Source organism: Podarcis melisellensis, assembly GCF_964234715.1.
Source record: "Podarcis melisellensis genome assembly, chromosome: 3".
Lineage (NCBI taxonomy): Eukaryota > Metazoa > Chordata > Lepidosauria > Squamata > Lacertidae > Podarcis > Podarcis melisellensis.
In genome coordinates, this window is record NC_138530.1 from 106,589,925 (window position 1) to 106,603,397 (window position 13,473).

A 13,473-nucleotide genomic window follows, 5' to 3' on the forward strand; every position below is an offset into this window, starting at 1 on the left:
GTGGGTAAAACCTCAGCGCCTAGGACTTGCCGATTGCATGGTCGGTGGTTTGAATCCCCGCGACGGGGTGCGCTCCCGTCGTTCGGTCCCAGCGCCTGCCAACCTAGCAGTTCGAAAGCAAGTAGATAAATAGGGACCGCTTACCAGCGGGAAGGTAAATGGCGTTCCGTGTGCTGTGCTGGCTCGCCAGATGCAGCTTGTCACGCTGGCCACGTGACCCGGAGTGTGTGCAGACAGGGCTGGCTCCCGGCCTATAGAGTGAGATGAGCGCACAACCCTAGAATCTGGCAAGACTGGCCCGTACGGGCGGGGGTACCTTTACCTTTACCTTAACTTCCCTGAGCTGTCAAGTTGAAAGGATACATTCAGGCATAATTGTAACATTTAACAACTTTAAAGATGTGCCCCCCCCTAATTTCCGTAACAGTTGGCTGCAACTGCGTTCGGGCACCAGGCTCCCTTAAAAAAAGAAATTGTCCGGAGATTGTGTGGCTTTTGTCAGGCATGGCCAAACTTGGCCCTCCAGCTGTTTTGGGACTACAATTCCCATCATCCCTGACCACTGGTCCTGTTAGCTATGGATGATGGGAGTTGTAGTCCCAAAACAGCTGGAGGGCCAAATTTGGCCATGCCTAATAATATTGGATTTTTGTTGCTTCTTGGTCCTATTTCTGTTTGAAGGATATTACGTTGCTTTCTTATACAATGGTACCTCGGGTTACATACGCTTCAGGTTACATACGCTTCAGACGTTAACATCTCTCTGACCCACACGAGGTAATTAAGAGGCTGCTATGGGAAGTATGCAGCCTTCCCGCCCCCCCCCAAGGAGATGGGGGGGACTGCCTTGCCACTGGTGTCCATAATGCACCCCCGGATTATATGGAAACATATAATTGGAAAGAAGCTAAAGCACATACATCAAGCAAAGTTCGGGAGATAAGACTGCTGATTAATGGATCTCTGTGACCAGAGCGACAGACGGGACAAATAAATCAAGTGATGAATCCCATTAAGAGACTGGTATGTTTGGAGTGAAACTGAGGGGGGTGGGGTGGAGGAAAAAACTTTTCTTTTCTTTGCCTTATGTGAGTATTAATAACCCTCCACCCCAGAAAGAAGATCGTTGCAATTTATTAATCACAAGCAGGAATTTAAGAACTGTGTCGAGTGAGTTATTGATCAAAGAGAGGATTGGTAAACATTGGAGAACATAGGGAAGTTTTTATGACGCAGTTTTAAATGGCGTCTCTCTAAGACAGGCTTGTCTAAGAAAGACAGGGGGCGGAGGACCAGGATCATCGGAATGTAAATGGTGATTGGAATGTGATCTAAACCTGGCAGAGCCCTTTGTGATATACTTGGCAAGCCTGGGAAAATTAAAGGACAGACCGAGGATAATTTTTTACGGAAGTGTGGAATGGCGTCTGTCCCTATGTGATATGATTTTTGGGAGAGTCTAAAACCCACACAGAGGATGTTTGTTTCCAACCCGCTTGTGAAGATTATCAGAGATCGCAAAGAAAGGAATATATGATAACAACAAGAAGATGAAGAAAGTAATAAAGAGACTATCTGGACAGAACTGGATAGAATTGTCTAATTAAAGCAGCAATATAAGTGATGCTTGGACCCCCGTTCAGAGCTTGAAGTATGGGTACCCCCAACAAAATTTAAAAATCTGGCTGTATAATTTGGAACTAATGTGATTTGGAAATAATGTGATTTGATTGGCCTGTTAATAAAAATTATTTTTTTTATAAAAAAAGAACAGTTTCAGGTTAAGAACGGACCTTTGGAACGAATTAAGTACTTAACCTGAGGTACCACTGTATTGTATTTTTATAAATTGACACTGCACCGGACTCTACTGGAAGTGGGGTGGCCTGGAATTTTTTAAAAAAGTAAATAAAAATAAACAAAACGGCCTAATCCACTGAAAGCTATAAAAAACTAACATTAAGAAGAGCAACGCTGGTTGCTGAGCAAGGCTGAGCATGTTCCCCTGTTGAATGGCTTGCCAGAGGTTTTTGGTAAGAGCAGGTATTTGAGGGGATTCAAACAGAGAGAGGGAGACAGTTATTATTATTACCATTATTATATTCATTTATACCCCACCTTTCCCCCCTAACAGGGACTCAAGGTGTCTTATAGCTAAAACAGAAACAGCTGAAAGCATATAAAACAGTTACAGAGCAGGTTAAAGAGTTACCCATTAGGGAGTTATTGTGTTAGTTACAATTTATTATATTTATCTATGTATAAAAATATTTATATACTGCATTTCATAAAAAATATCAGAGTAGTTTACAACCATTGTATGCAAAACCATAATGATAAAAACGATGTTGAAAAGCTAAAATCAGAAATCAACTATTATGGAAAGATGCATTCTGATGTGTTAAGGAAAATTCTGGGTTGAGAGAACACTCAACAGCCCACCTCATCGAGGTACAAGTCCTCCACGGGTCCATGTGGTCAGTAAAAGAAGGAAATTCCAGCCAAGTAATTTGGAGCAAAACAGCAGTCAGTAGACTTAGATCCTTTATAGTTGCGTAACAGGTTCAACAGCAGTAAGAACCCAGAGCATGGGGTGACGCTGACTTTTAAAACTTCCCACAATATCCCAGAATATAGTTTGTACAGCATCATTGATACATCATCTTTACATCACTGAGATGTCACAAAATGGAAGGGGTAGACAGGGGTTAAAAGGGACATGGGTGGCTCTGTGGGTTAAACCACAGAGCCTAGGACTTGCTGACTTTGCAAGTTACTTTGCAAGTTAACTTGCAAAGGTTAGCGGTTTGAATCCCCGCGATGGGGTGAGCTCCCACTTCTCAGTCCCAGCTCCTGCCAACCTAACAGTTCGAAAGCACGTCAAGTGCAAGTAGATAAATAGGTACCACTCCGGCGGGAAGGTAAACGGTGTTTCCGTGCGCTGCTCTGGTTCGCCAGAAGCGGCTTAGTCATGCTGGACGTATGACCTGAAAACTGTACGCCAGCTCCCTCGGCCAATAAAGCAAGATGAGCGCCGCAACCCCAGAGTCGGTCATGACTGGACCTAATGGCCAGGGGTCTCTTTACCTTTAGACAGGGGTTACACTAGTTTAACATTGGCAAACATGTCCAGACAAGTCCTTAGTACAAGATTAGCATAAGCAGACATGTCAGCACAAGACCCAGGTATAAGATTAGCATGGCAAACACCTCTGAAGTCCCACCACCCAAAGTACAATAGAACTTCCTTTGCATGTCTGGACCCCTAGGCAAGTCTGGTGATGAATTAGGCTTTCCTTGACCAACAATCAGTTGAAGTCCTTTTTTCAAGAGCAAAATAGCGTTGGAATGGAGGAAACTGGCAAAGGAGTTGATTTTATACAGTGGTGCCCCACAAGACGAATGCCTCGCAAGACGGAAAACTCGCTAGACGAAAGGGTTTTCCGCTTTATGAGCTGCTTCGCAAGACGAATTTCCCAATGGGCTTGCTTTGCAAGACGAAAACGTCTTGCAAGTTTGTTTCCTTTTTTTTAACACCGTTAATACAGTTGCGACTTTTTAGCCTTTTTAGAGGTTTTTAAAGACTTTGGTGATTTTTGAAGCTTTTCCAAAACTTCTTTTGCAGCCATTTGGTAAGTTAAGCTTTTAAAACTTTTTTTGGGGGGGTTGGATTTTAGGTTGGGGTGTTTGGAATTCAAGGACTTGGTGTTGGGGAGGGGTTTGCAAGAATCTGGAAGCTTGTGGTTTTTTTCCTGCATTTTTATGATTTTCTGTGACCATTGGGCCACTCTGCTGTTTTTTTAAAAAAATTTCTGGGTTTGAATTTTGAAATGCACTTTACAGTATGTGTGACTGTAAAGAGCACTTAATAAACTCTTGTTGTACCAAATTTGGCTTTGTTTGGACTTTTTTTGACCGTAGGAACGCATTAATTGATTTTCAATGCATTCCTGTGGGATTTCGTGCTTCGCAAGACAAAAAATTCGCTAGACGAAAAAATTCACGGAACGAATTAATTTCGTCTTGCGAGGCACCACTGTATGTTTTTAAAAGCTAGGTAACTTCTCTGAGCTGTCAAGTCGAAAGGATACATTGAGGCATAATATTTGTAACATTTAACAACTTTAAAGATGTGCCCCCCCCTGTAATTTCCATAACAGCTGGAATAGAAACGTTTTCAGCATATCTTCAAGCATTGTGTTTACCCAAGATATAAAAGCAGATTCTCCAAGTGCCACTATTTCCTAGGAACAGTCCTGGAATTACGAAAGCCATCCCAACTTCCTATTTGATACCCGGCCAGCGCTGCTGCTGCTGAGGTTAGGGAGGAGGAATAGCTGGCAGTTGTCCTCAGTGGCAGCAGCAGTGGTGGCAGTGCTGGGTTTATGTATAGGCTACTTAATTGAGGATCGTAACAAAAACACTGGGGCCTAATTTGAATAGTAGAGTGCCAGGCATCTGATGGCCAGACCAAAGTACTTGTCAGGAGAGCTGTGAGATTCAGGTGAGGGTCAGATGCCTTGTCAATCCCAGCAGGTATATAACAGGAAGACCCGGCCTGCCCAGGCCACATCCAAACTGCCAGGGTCGCAGAAGTCAGTTCCCGTGCAGCGAGGCGTCCGCAGCACGCAGGGACTGACCGACCAGGTGGCAGGGTCCGCAGGCCGGATTTATGAGCCTGGGGGGCCACATCCAGCCCCCGGACCTTAGTTTGCTGACCCCTGCTCTAGCCCTAGGTTAGTGAGGCAGAAGGAAGTTCCCTCATTGGGTTTTCCATTCATTTAATTATTTTGTTTTGCTCACATGTGCATACTGATATTCTCCACCCCTTTACCACTGACCCCACTCCCAGGGATGCAGGCTCCACCCTTAGTTCCCTTCGGACTCCACTGCTGACCCTCCTAGGAAGTGATGCTTGCCTTTTCCTTGGCCTGCTCCTTGGTTCTTCCCAAAGGGACGTCTTTCAGGAATCGGCTGGCTGCCAGACAGCAGCGAAGGGGCAAAGCTGGAGACTAGCTGGCCTTCCCTCGGCAATGGCGTGCCAAGACTGAAGAAATTAAGAATAAAAGAATCATTATTCTTTGGGTTTTCAGGCTAGCAGGAATATGGACCTGGATTGCTTGAATTTCCTGCCTAGAATTGTCTTCACTTTTGGCCAGCAGCCCCAGTGCTGCAGATTATCTGGGAGCTGATCTGCAGAGGCTGAATTTCAAGCCTGACATTAGCTAAATCCAATTTTAATTAGAAATAAGTATTCCGCTGAATGCGGAAGAACTTTGGGCCAGGGCCAGGAAATGGTACAAAGTGATTCCTATTGAGCCATGCACTGTGGAACTTAGTAAGTGCACATCCAAAACGTGTCGCCTGCCCTCCCCATTGCATTCTGTGTTTCTATTTCCTCTGGATCTCTAACCCTTACAAGCATATCAGACACCTCTCTGATTTCTATGCTTTTTTATATTTATAAATTTTTAATTAGTTTTTTAACATATCATTTTCAACAGTAATTAAACATACTTTTACATCTTATTCAATTTTTTTTTGACTTCCATCAATCCTGTCTGAAAATTTTCCAATCTAATCTCTTAGTATGCATATCTTATCTTCCCTATTACATTTCAAACTCATAACCAACATCTCTATCTTTTTTCTACTTTGTAACACTTCGTATATTTCTCCTTACAAAACTTCTTGTAGTCCTACTAGTGTAATTTGTTGATTACGGTTGCTCTTCAAATAATTCATATATTTCTTCCAATCTTCTGTAAATCTCTGGTCCTGCAGGTTTCGAATCCTTCCTGTCATTTTGTCCAATTCTGCATAGTCCATTAATTTCGTCTGCCATTCTTCTTTTGTCGGAATTTCTTTCTGTTTCCGTTTCTGGGCTAACAATACTCTCCCTTGCCGCAGTTGTTGCATATAAAAACAATTTAACATCTTGCCTATTAATGTCCTGACCTATGATACCAAGTAAAAATGCTTCTGGTTTTTTTTTTTAATGTATATTTCAACATCTTTTTTCATCTCATTATATATCATTTCCCAGAAATTCTTTACTTTTTTACATTCCCACCACATATGATAAAATGTTCCTTCTTTTTCTTTACATTTCCAACATTTATTATTTGTCTTATACATTTTAGCTAATTTCACTGATGTAATATACCATCTATACATCATTTTCATCATATTCTCTTTCAAAGCATTACAGGCTGTAAATTTTATCCTTTCATTCCACAACCTTTCCCATTCTTCAAGCTGTATATTATATCGAAAATCTTTTGCCCAATGTATCATTACCGATTTCACTTCCTCATCTTTCAAATGCCATTCCAACAGTATTTTATACATTTTGGATATTATTTTACTTTCATTGTTTAATATTTCTATTTCAAATTTTAATTTTTTTATCATCAAATCATTTTCCCTTTAAATCCTCTTTATACATTTCATTGACTTGGCGGTAGTGCAACCAGTCATTTACATATTCTTTAACCTCCTCTGACTTCTATGCTGGCCTATTAGTAATTTAAGCTTTGCCTGAATACCACTGGCGTATGTCAGGTGGGCATCAACGAAAGTGGCCTACCAGTATCAGTAGAATGTTTTAATTTGAGACATCTCTGAAATAATTTAAGACGCAAATAACTTCACTGGGCTTAAGAGAGAGCTTTTGAAGGGACCATTAATGTTTTCTACTTTGATTTCTCTTTAATAGCCTTGTGGGCTCAGGGGTCTGATATTCAGGTTCATTTCCCTCCCTCCAGGACAACCTGGGCTGGACTAGTATTCTTAAGATTGTAGGGCTTGGCGCAGGGTCTGTGTTGTTGTTATTGTTGTTGCTGATGATGATAAAATAAAAATATTAAATCATCTGCCTAAAGTTACCTAGGCACTTTACAAAAGATAGAGCATTGGGCATTTTTAAAAATCAGTTTCACCATCATTATAGAAGTACTATTATTTATTAGTTACCTTTTACAAACCTATTGTTATAGATTTGGGGAGGACAACTTTGATGATGGATCCGTTTCAGGCCGGTGATTATGTATCCCGTAAGGTTTGGGATCTAGTAGAAGAAGCTGCTGGTTGTAGGATAGCAATGAAGGGGTTTCTGTATAGAAGCCAAGTGGAATTGTATGCCAGTTATGTGACTGCATATCTATCAATGTTCTCTTGTATGGACAGAGGAGAGGGAAGCAGGGAGGATCAAAGTGACTGCTTTATGGCTCAAGGACAATCCCCATTCACATTTCTTGGCGCAGCTACACAATGCTGCCGCCCCGGCTCTCATCACAACAATCAGACACACTCTGGCTTTGTTTTCTACCTTATAATAAATATTGGGGGGAACAATGGGGTTCTTTATCTCCCTTCTGCAGGGCCCTTAAGCTTTCCTGATGAGCACCACCTGGTGGCTTGTATGCCATTTCCATCTACCCCTGGTTAAAGATGTCTGGGATGCTTCTTAAAAAAGCTACTGCTTTCAAGAGCAAGTTGTGATGCTTCCTGCAATCCAGGGCTTTCAGCTGCGAGGTCGAGGGAAAGGAAGCTTCCTATCCCTCAAATAGCATAATGAGAATTTTGCAGGATAGATCTACAGCTAGAGATCTAGATGTGCACCTGTATAAGATGTGGGTGGGGCAGAATCAACAGGTGAAACTCTGCGGTGGTTGAATTTCAGCCTGCCATTCTGCTGCTAAATAATTACAAACATTCTGCAGGGAGGGGGTTGGGTAATATTAGTTGCCAGTGGGAATTCAGCTGGTGATTTCAGGGCTGCCAGGAACAGTATCCCTCAGGCTGAAAGTCACTAATGTGGGAGAGACACACCTCACCAGGGAGGGCATTCCACAAATGGGGAGCCACCACTTAGGAGGCCCTGTCATTGGTCAGCCCCAAGTGGGCAGTTCAATGACAGCACCATGCTGTATGTAGGATGGCTGAAATCTGGGAAGGCACTTTTTTAGGTACTTAGGTCCCTGAGCCGTTTAGGACTTTGTGTGCTAGAACTAAAACCTTGAATCTAGTAGCTCACTGGCAGTCTGTTCAGCACTTTCAGGACCAGGGACACATTGCCATCTCCTTTGCCAGCTGCACTCACTGCCACCCAAACCCTGAGCACCCTCCCATAGCCATGTATGACCTCTCCGGCAAAAAAAGGTTTCCCACCTCTGGTAAAGGTAAAGATAAAGGGACCCCTGACCGTTAGGTCCATTTACGGATGACTCTGGGGTTGCGGCGCTCATCTCGCTTTATTGGCCAAGGGAGTCGGCGTACAGCTTCCGGGTCATGTGGCCAGCATGACTAAGCTGCTTCTGGCGAACCAGAGCAGTGCACGGAAACCCCGTTTACCTTCCCGCCGGAGTGGTACCTATTTATCTACTTGCACTTTGACGTGCTTTTGAACTGCTAGGTTGGCAGGAGAAGGGACCAAGCAATGGGAACTCACCCCAATGCGGGGATTCGAACCGCCGACCTTCTGATCGGCAAGCCCTAGGCTCTGCGGTTTAACCCACAGTGCCACCCAGTCCACCTCTGGTATAGAGGATCTATAGAACTAGAAAGCATTGAACCATTTTATTTTTTTGAGAAATGAGGCATCTGCCTGGTACCTTAATGCATGCTTATTAGTCTTTTTTACTCCTTTATAAGAGGCTCTCTGCACAGTCTGCCTTGCAGAAGAGGCAAAAGGCAGATCTGCACTGCCAACATTCATTGGTTTTGAATCAGCATGTTTGTTGTGGCTTCCCAGAAATCATTTGCAAATTGTAGTTTGATGAGGGTGCTGAGAATAATCTCTCAAAGGTGATCCCCAATCCTTTTACCATGAACAAGTAGTAATTAAAAGTAATGCTCATGTGTTGCATTAATGCATGAGCTGAACCGTTTGCGAAGCACACCACTCAAATTTATGCATACCAGCTCACCCTGTTTCCTGAAATCTGCACACCCAGGAGAACAAATGTTGGCAGGAAGGAGGCATTTGCATGTGAAGGTCCCCACTCCCATGTTCACCCAACCCTTCTGAACAGGACCAGTTTAAGTTAGTAGTATACACAGGGACTGGAAGCGGGTAGCACTGTGGGTTAAAGCCTCAGCGCCTAGGGCTTGCCGATCGAAAGGTCGGCGGTTCGAATCCCCGCGGCGGGGTGCGCTCCCGCTGCTCGGTCCCAGCGCCTGCCAACCTAGCAGTTCGAAAGCACCCTCGGGTGCAAGTAGATAAATAGGGACCGCTTACCAGCGGGAAGGTAAACGGCGTTTCCGTGTGCAGCTCTGGCTCGCCAGAGCAGCGATGGCACGCTGGCCACGTGACCCAGAAGTGTCTTCGGACAGCGCTGGCCCCTGGCCTTTTGAGTGAGATGGGCGCACAACCCCAGAGTCTGGCAAGACTGGCCCGTACGGGCAGGGGTACCTTTACCTTTACCTTTATACACAGGGACCTCTTTGCCCAAGTGATTCAGCTGTCAGGGATACAAGGTCCATCCCTTGCTGTCACTTTTGATGGGTAGGTAGAAGCTGTCTGTGGACAAATGCCGGCTCCCTCGGCCTCAGTCAGGGGTACCTTTTACCTTTAGCTTGGGATTCCCAGAAGTGGGTTATTACATTGATACTTGTGTATAAGACTTGGAATATTGGAGTGGAGGGGGGGACCCATCATAAATCAAATGTCCAGCATTTATGGACTGGTAGAGAAGGAAGAACCAATGGAAACGTCATTATTTTGCACCACAGAGAGTGGATAACTCTCCCTCCCTCTCTGCTTTGCGTCACAGCAGCCAAAACACATTGTAAAAGAATTGATGATAGGTGCTAAATATTCGGAAAAAGTCAGAGGCCCAAGGCAGTATAAGTTCCTCAACTAAGTTTATTCAACATTTGTCAGTGACAACAGCTCACTCATAGGAACACAAGAACCAAACTGACTAGACAACACACTAATAAACCCGAGCAATGGACTGACAGTTGACAGTTGAAAGTGCATGCGCTTACTTGCCATTAGAATGTTTGTCTACCAACTCTTATACGATTGGTTAGAACGCGCCTTGTAACATAACAATAGGATACAATGATGTCGTGAGGGGCAAAAGCTAACAATGTGCTTAGTAGGAGCAGGCTAGCCTGCAATGAAAACATTTCATCAGATGCTGTCTCTAATGCCATTCAAAACATATGCAGCTTTCCACAGTCAGACACTGAGTCAGCTGGGGTGGAGCTGAAACAAATATTTGTTCCACAGCTAAGTGCTCCAGATATATTATTGGTTTCCTTATCATGTTGTTTCTTTGATTGTGGTATCCGCTTAAGCTGATGCAAAGGACCATCGAATCGAAACAAATGGATGGCTATTTCTATACATGGATGTCAGGCGGAAGAGGTGAAATTACGGTAATTTGCTCCTTCAAAATCCTTGTCTAAATTCTCCTTGGCCTAACCATAAGGCGTGGTCACCCATTATAAGTGGAGAGCACGTTCTGCAATACAGCTAACATTCCCACGTGGAAATAATGTGTGCAGCAGCTTTTAAGCATGCCTACATGCAGCAAAATAAAAACTTGTGAATTGGGCACACAATGGTGTCCCGTTTTTTCCTTATACAGTAATACCTCAGGTTAAGAACTTAATTCATTCCGGAGGTCTGTTCTTAACCTGAAACTGTTCTTAACTTGAAGCACCACTTTAGCTAATGGGGCCTCCCGCTGCCGCTGCGCGATTTCTGTTCTCATCCTGAAGCAAAGTTCTTAACCCAAGGTACTCTTTCTGGGTTAGCGGAGTCTGTAACCTGAAGCGTATGTAACCCGAGGTATCACTGTATGCATCTAGGAATAATGCCACAATCGCGATCTCAGAGGCAGAATACCATTTGCTGGAAACTATAAATGGGACGTGGGTGGCACTGTGGGCTAAACCACAGAGCCTAGGACTTGCGCCTTTGTCATGCTGGCCACATGACCTGGAAGCTGTACGCCGGCTCCCTCGGCCAATAAAGCGAGATGAGCGCCACAACCCCAGAGTCGGCCACGACTGGACCTAATGGTCAGGAGTCCCTTTACCTTTACCTATAGATGGGGCAAATGCTGTTGCATTCAGATCCTGCTTGTAGCCTTCCTATGGGCATCTTTTTCAGCAGGGCTTTAATCCTTTCCTGCGTGAAGCATCCCTTTAGTAGGGTGGTAAGAGGGACGCAGGTGGCGCTGTGGGTTAAAGCCTCAGTGTCTAGGACTTGCCGATCAAAAGGTCGGCGGTTCGAATCCCTGCGGCGGGGTGCGCTCCCGCTGCTCGGTCCCAGCGCCTGCCAACCTAGCAGTTCGAAAGCACCTCCGGGTGCAAGCAGATAAATAGGGACCGCTTACCAGCGGGAAGGTAAACGGCATTTCCGTGTGCGGCTCTGGCTCGCCAGAGCAGCGATGTCACGCTGGCCACGTGACCTGGAAGTGTCTCCGGACAGCGCTGGCCCCTGGCCTCTTAAGTGAGATGGGCGCACAACCCCAGAGTCTGTCATGACTGTCCCGTACGGGCAGGGGTACCTTTACCTTTACTTAAGAGGCCATGGCATCTTTCTGCTATGTAGCATGTACCATACTGCAAACACTAAAGGGTGTATCTGTACTATTTTGTTTTTTTAAGGGACTGGACATGCATGCACCTGATACCCAGCTGGGTCTCAGAGGACTTACTTTGCCTGGTCCTCAGTCTCTTCTTTTCACGTGATGAAGTGTGTTCTCCTTCATGGAGAGCATGGGTTGTGGTGGGGGCTGACAAAGCACTCCAAAATTGTGGGGTGGGCTAATTGATCATTGGCCACTGTTGTGATTGGGCTTCCCTTGCTGTTGGGAAGAAGTTAATGTTGCCTTTTCAGATCGACAGCTTCAAACCTAAAAACTCCCTGCACGAAGCGTAGAGCTTCCTCTTTTCGCTCCCTGCATTGGATTGCCTGTCCCCCCTCCCTATATTTAGGGCTGTTCGTGCTGACTTTGCTATGCCTGTCATGGGGTCGTCTGCTCTTGAGGCAGGGGCCCGGTAGGAATTTTGTACATTTGGCTGATTGGCTGGTGTCATTTGGTTTTTGCCTACTGTGTAGCAACTTGTAAGGTTGCGGTTAGGCATTGGTTTTTGGTTTGGTTTTGGTTTGGTTGGTTGAGCGGCATGGATTGGCTGTGCCTGCCCCTCTAATGCTGCTGCTGCAAGGGTATTCCGTTAAAGGAATACAGGGGCTCACCATTTCTTTTGTCTGAACCTTTTTCAAGGGGCTAGGGCCACGCATGAGCCCCTAGTTGCTTTGGGGGAGGGCTGAGGGCAGGTTTCCTGCTCCGTCGCTATTCCCCTTTTCTGGCTTTCGCAGGCTTGCGAAATGTCAGTCCGTCCCCACCGGGGGCAGATAGTCAAAACCAATGCCTAAGCAACCACTCACATTTTTTGTATTTTAATAAAGTTGCAGCCAAAATTATGCTAAAAACCTTAAACAAAAATTTCTGTGTGAGATGTGAGTTATTTGGGGTGGCTTGGGCACCTCGATGCGCAATGGATGGAAGTGGAATCTAGTACAGGCTGGACCTTGCAGACAGCATGGGATTTACTCCCTAGAATTTTTTTAAAGAACAGGTTGCAGTCTTTCAGCTTAGTACTAAAGCACTGAGTTGGGAAGAAACTATCATGCAGCTGTGTTATCTCCAGGTTAAATAACAATGCCATAGCTCATTGGTTAATTAATTGCTTAATTGATTGGAGCTCTGTGATCCTAGGCATAACACCTTAATTTGGTCGGCATGCCTACCTGGACGTGAGGACACGATCTTGAATATCATTCCCAAATTGGAGGTGCTGCTACACTGAATTTCTTTTACGTTCATTTTTTTATTGCAGTTTGCCTGTAGCATGCTACAAAAGATATAATTGCAGATGAAGGGCAGTGCCAACTTTATACCAAGAAATACAGAACTAACTAGTCCACACACCCATATATCAGCCATGGAAGCAAAGGCAAAAGTGGCCTTTGGTAAATATGCAATTCAGTCCTGTGCATGTCTACTCAGAAGTCAGACCTGTCGAGTTTAACAAGACAGTTCCAGGAATTGTTTATAGGCTTGTAGTTTCAGTGACTGAAAGGCAGATTTCTGCTTGTTCCATTAGATGGCTCTGTTGCATTTCTTTCTAGGAGCTGTCACGCTCCCCACTTTGAAATACAGCTGTTAACTTTGATCTGCAATCCGTTTCTAAATATAGTTGCAAAAGCAAGCACAGAGTTTTCACAACAGCCATTCCAGATAGAATGCCATTTGTTGAAATATGACATTATCATTTTATTATTAACCATAGCATGACTGTATCATTGGTTACGGTGCTTAGGCTACAGCTCATTTTGCAGCTTAGCTTTCTCTTGGTTGCTACTGTTGATGATATTGTTGTTGTTTTCACTTAATTGCAATTAAAGATGGTCTTGGAATTGTCCAGCAAAATAAAAGGCATAACCCC